Here is a 6,001-nt window from a genome sequence, read left to right as displayed (position 1 = left end):
GGCACCGGAGTCAAGCATCAATCGAGCAATTACCGTGGGATGAAATCTTAACGTACACACCCAAAACCTCATTGAGCCATGTTCCTCTGAGAGTACCGACCAAATGGGACCGTCTTTTTGGCGGACTTGAGCAGCCATAATAGAATCAAAGTCAATCGACACTTCGTTTTTATTCAAATCGAGGCGGCACATAGCTATAAACTGCTTTCAAAGCTGGTGATTTTGGGAGTTGCATAGCTCCGCAGCTAGGTTGCACGCCCGCTAGAGCCCGGATGAAACATACGATGCAGAACACACGCGCTGAGCAGCAAAGCCATTACAATATCCACTGATGTTTCGTCAGTTTCAAGCCACGCGTTAGTACACGCAACTGTTGTGTATTACATTGCCGAAAACCGAGGGTTCCGATGTACGAGACGGTGAATAAGCCACGACAGTCAGAAAACTCGTACGTTTTATTTGGATTATCCATTGGCGCTTTCGTTAAATTCCCTTCTGGACGTCGTATATAATTATACCACCACCCACTTTCTGTCGTTTTAGCGTGCATTATGCTTGAGCGTGAGCATTTGAGGCTAGTGGTCGAGCTAATTGCGGCCATGAACAAACGGTTGCTGCCACGTGCGAGGCTACGACAGAGCGCTGACAAAAGTCGACAGCAAGAAAGGATGCGGATCATTAGGGAAAATAAATATTCACAGCGTACGCATTAACGACTTAGGCCTGGAACCTGTCCGAATTCTGGTGTCTGGTTCGGTGCAAGGTTTACAGAATGCTGAGTCTGTTGCGAGTGTTACAGTCAACGTTCAAGCCCAGTTCTTCATCACGAAGGGGAGAAAAAAACAACGAAGAAACGAACTTGCCCCAAAAGCGTCTAAACTATATGTTTCAGTCTATGCCCACATCCAGTTTTAAAGGGGCGGTGCAATGATTTTAACGCAGAACGAATGTGCAGCTTGTATTTTTTATATTGTTTACTTCGGCATAAGTAAGAGAAAAAGTGCCACCATACCCCAAAATACCTCTATTTCGCTGCGTAATCGTAAAATAAAAAACGCTTTTTTTTCCCAACCTGCGGCCACATGGTGGCCGCAGATGGAACCTGTGGTGTGACGTCATTCGGAGTGGTTTTTGTAAGTCATAGTGTTAGGCAATTGTAAGCTTGATTTAAGGTTAAGTTTTAAAAAATCTTGTTGTTTAGGCATGCAGAAACGCTTCAAAAGCCTAATATTGCCGCTAAAAGGGTATGAATTATTTATGGCGCCATCTACCGCAAGTCAACCAAACCTGCCGTCGCCGTCATCCGTCGACGCCCGAGGCGCCTACGGCGGCTACACGAGCAACCCGGACGTTTTGTCTTTCCCTCGCTCGACGGAGTGCGTTGGTCGTGGTCCGTAGTATCGTGGTATCGTTATTGTTCCTGGTGTCTCGACCTCGACTTCGACTGCCCGCCGCGTCGCAAGCATCTTGCGTTCGACGTCGCTCAGGCCGTCCGCCCATGCCGCCATGTTGGTCGGGAATCGGCGGGAGAGCGGCGAGCCTGGCGAGCCGGCGATTGCTGGGGAAACGGAAGCCAGAAGCACCCAACCGGAAACCAACGCCACTCCGAATGACGTCACAGGCGAAGCTGGTGCCGCTTCAATGTTGAGTTGAGGGGTGCCAGAGATATCAATTTTTTTCATTTTTTTTTGATGAAAACTAGGGCTAGTAGGAAACAATGGTTTTCGGTCCTTCGTTTCATATGTGGCCGGGATCAATTCCCGCAATTAATTAGCCAAAGTCCGAAAATTGTTGCACCGCCCCTTTAAACCATAATTTCTTCGCTATGCGCTTGCAAGACTTTGCAAAAAAAAAAAATATATTGTTTACCACAGTTTGATGCTCGAGAGCTTTCGGTTATGTTTATCATGCAATTAAATGCAAAGGTTATAAGGTTATACGATGCAGTGACAGAACTTCCATTCCTCGAGCGTTCCAATGAATATTATGTCGAGAATGGCAATACCATGCCTGGAAGCTCGATTGTAGAAGGTTTCAATTTTTTTTCTTCCTTGTATGTCCTGATATCTGGCAGAGACGGATTCATGTATACTTGACACATTGTCTATTACATTTTCTATTTATTGAGCAGGCATGTCAGCCCCAAGAAAGTGCGACCACACTTCAGCTAAACTTGAATCAACCGTTCATAATGATGAGTGTGTCGTTATCTGTTTGTATGAATTAACTTGAGGGCTATACAGCTGATTATGCTGTATAGCAATAGAACTGTAATGTAGGATTATCGCGATATAGATGAATTCATATGACATTGTCAAGGAAGCTATATATTTATTTTTTTGCTACAATACAATTTTTTTTTTAGAGCGCAGCTCTTAGGGGCTTGTTTCCGGCTTGAGCGGCGTCGGCGTCGCCGTCGGCGTAACCGCGCGGTGCATTATGGGTAAATTTGCCCGCTAAATCTAGCGGAAAAATTTCCCCGCTAGATTTAGCGGAAAAATTTCTCCGCTAAATCTAGCGTAAAAATTTTCCCCGCTAGATTTAGCGGAAAAAATTCCCCGCTAAATCTAGCGGAAAAAATTCCCCGCTAAATCTAGCGGGAAAAATTTCTCCGCTAAATCTAGCGGAAAAATTTCTCCGCTAAATCTAGCGGAAAAATCTAGCGGGAAAAATTCCCCGCTAAATCTAGCGGAAAAATTTCCCCGCTAAATCTAGCGGAAAATATTCCCCGCTAAATCTAGCGGAAAAATTCCCCCGCTAAATCTAGCGGAAAACTTTCCCCGCTAAATTTAGCGGAAAAATTTCCCCGCTAGATTTAGCGGAAAAAATTTCCCGCTAAATCTAGCGGAAAAATTAACCCGCTAAATCTAGCGGAAAATTTTCCCCGCTAAATCTAGCGGAAAAAATTCCGCGCTAAATCTAGCGGAAAAATTTCCCCGCTAGATTTAGCGGAAAAAATTCCCCGCGAAGTCTAGCAGAAAATTTTTCCCGTTAAACCTAGCGGAAAAATTTCCCCGCTAAATCTAGCGGAAAAATTTTTCTGGGGGGTCACGTGACCCTCCAAGGTCACATGACCCCCCCCCCCCCCCCCCCCGCCCCGAGAACAGGTAACCCTCAGTACCCTTCCCTCCTCCTCCTCAAGAGCTGCGCTCTAATGCGGTGTTACAGGGAGTTGTAAACGGCTTTTTTTCTATCTGACACTTTTTTAAGTACTAGTACGGCTCATCGAGCACTTACGTGAACCTTCCGGAGGGTAGGACAGTTCAAGCTCACGCACCGCAAGCGCCCGAGATGGGAATGTTCTACTTGTCTATATAGTAAAACACTCAAATCACAAATGTAGAAACACATTAACCTTTCTTCAAGTAATGCAAACAGAAACTTTTCATGAGAGTTATCCCATTTTCCCCTAGATCAGCTCTCCTTCCGGCCATAAGACATGTCTTCTCCTCCATCTCCGTTTAAAAATACGCATACCATCCCGAATTAAACTGCGGTTTGAACTCAATATAAGCATGATAACTACCCGCGGTAAGCGTTGAGTTCCAATATATTAAAGCACCTGGTGGTTTTCCCCAATCACGCACTGTGCGTCATGCGCAGACTGTAGCATAGCGTAGTAGTACACAATAAGGGATAGTGTATCTCACGCCGCTTACTCACTCGAGAGAGACGCTGATAATGCAGTGCGCAACATGACGTTTGCAGCACAATTATTTCCCGGCAAATGCAAAGCGAGACTATAGTATATAACGAAGAAGCACAAAACAGCTCTTAGCGCAACCCGAATGTTCGAGCAGCTGATACTCTCAGATTTTCCTAACCACAGACCCAGTGTCTCAAGAGGCGTATCTCTATAGCTCGTATACATAGTGTCGAGAGCCCGGCTGAGACTCTGCACGGGCACAACAGTTTCGTAAATCTTCCATGCTTCTGCCGTTATCAACTCGCGAACATATATAAGTAAAAGTGCCTTCCCGTAGTCATGCTTAGCTTATCCCGCCTTTTTCGAGGACCATTCCAACGCTCGCGTATCTCCGGCTTTTAGATTCAGATTATCTAACTCTCTTGCCAAAGCACTTTGGATATGGTAGATATCTCCTTCGAAGAACACGGTATGTCGGATCGGAATTATCGGCGCTTGCAAAGGGTATTTTGTCACTCACAGAGCATGCGTACGAATTCCTTATGAGATGGAAGCGAAAGTCTGCAGGATAAGTGTGCAACAAAACGAGAGTACAACTCTTCAATAATTCACGCGCTAAAAAAAGGGGGGTTTTGTTTATGCATGGTGGACAACTTGAGCTTGCACACCGCCATACTAATTAGAGCCTTTACACACAAAAATGAAATAAAAGAAGTACTGTACTATGCTTAAATGTTTATACTACAAAGTGAGTTTGAAAATCGTCTGATAAGTTCCCAATCTTGTTCTTGCGTTTCACGTGGCTTGCGCATGTTCGCCGGTTCCTTAATCGTCTTGGAAATATCCCTTTTGCAACTCTTTGATCGCGTGAAAATGATAAAGTGAAGTGCAGCTAACGGTTTTCAAGCAGAATGGCACAGTGAAATCGCTAAGGTATTAAGGCTGGACTTTGTGAAGTGTATACGTAAAGCATAGCAGTGGTCACGCATATTTATGTGAGCCTAAAATTTGATATACGGGAAGACAAAAAACACAAATAGCCGTACACTCGCGCAAAACATCTACGAGCGTACAAAACACGAAGATATGGCAAAAGTGCTTGCCGTTTGCTCTATTTAAATGTCATATGACTGTCCAACTCGTTCTGCGCGTAATCTCCTTTCTCCTTCCGTGCTTATTTGTTCTATATACATTACGTATGACCTAGTACATACCGGAAACGTCTTAAAGCCAAGCCGAGTCTTGAAGATTTTTTTTTTTTTTTAATTTAATCATCGGTGTTTTAAAGTCGGTTTGTTTCATTTTCTTAGCAATCGGCTACAGTGGTACGTGCCTTTGCGGGCAATATCTTCTTCATATAGAGCGTGTTTATCAGCTGTAGCTATACTTCGTCTCACCCTACGATGGACTAAAGGCAAAAGCTACGGACCTCCAGATCCAATCCCGAGCCACTTAGATACTAAAGTTGAGGCTTGGGCGAGTTGGTACATACTTCGGAAATTAAAAACAGCGCGGAAAGACGAGGACCAGACAAAGAAGTGACACGGACATAGCGCTGACTTACAACTGAGTTTATTGAACGCAAACTCGCAATATTTATTTGCTGGATTGAATGGGCTGAATTTTTTATGTTCTTTTGTTCGTGACACCGCAAATAAATATTGCGAGTTTGCGTTCAATAAACTCAGTTGTAAGTCAGCGCTACGTCCGTGTCACTTCTTTGTCTGGTCCTCGTCTTTCCGCGCTGTTTTTAATTTCCACTTAGATATTTCGTGCATTGCGGTTTGATGCACGTATCAGTGCCCGCGTCTCAGATCACTCATGGGGATGGGCGGACAGTGGTTAGAATTGAATAGCAGTGAATGACTCAACAATGTTAAAAAAAAGCCACGACGTACAGGCTGTTTGCAGTAGTTTGCAGTTTCGAAGCTGTAGAAATGACGCAGTGCTTTTGGATTCGGAGCATTATTCGTCCACCCCTTATCAATGTTAAGGGTGTCATAGTTTAGCGTGGAACGTGATTGGAGCTGGCGGCCCATGGCTTTGGCCTTTAGTCCATCGTAGGGTGAGACGAAGTATAGGCGGCTTTCAGATCCGCCTCATCACGCCGTGTATTCCAAACCTGGCACCTGGATGGTCTTCCGATGTTGCCTCGCCACCTTCCTCTAGGTAGTTAACCGAGGCCGTGCTGACCGTGTCCCTTTTGACACCGCACGGGGGCTGGTTCATGCACTTGCTTCTGACTACGACCGACCACGCTACAACCAGTTCTTGAGCCGTTTGTGACTGCTTACGACCGACTCAGCAGCAGCGCAGCCGGTCGCTAGCAGTGAGAAGTAGGTGAACGAGCCTTTA

This window comes from Ixodes scapularis, unplaced genomic scaffold (genome assembly GCF_016920785.2).
Source record: "Ixodes scapularis isolate PalLabHiFi unplaced genomic scaffold, ASM1692078v2 PGA_scaffold1__304_contigs__length_218370807, whole genome shotgun sequence".
In the NCBI taxonomy this organism is placed as follows: domain Eukaryota; kingdom Metazoa; phylum Arthropoda; class Arachnida; order Ixodida; family Ixodidae; genus Ixodes; species Ixodes scapularis.
This window is presented reverse-complemented; position numbering follows the sequence as displayed.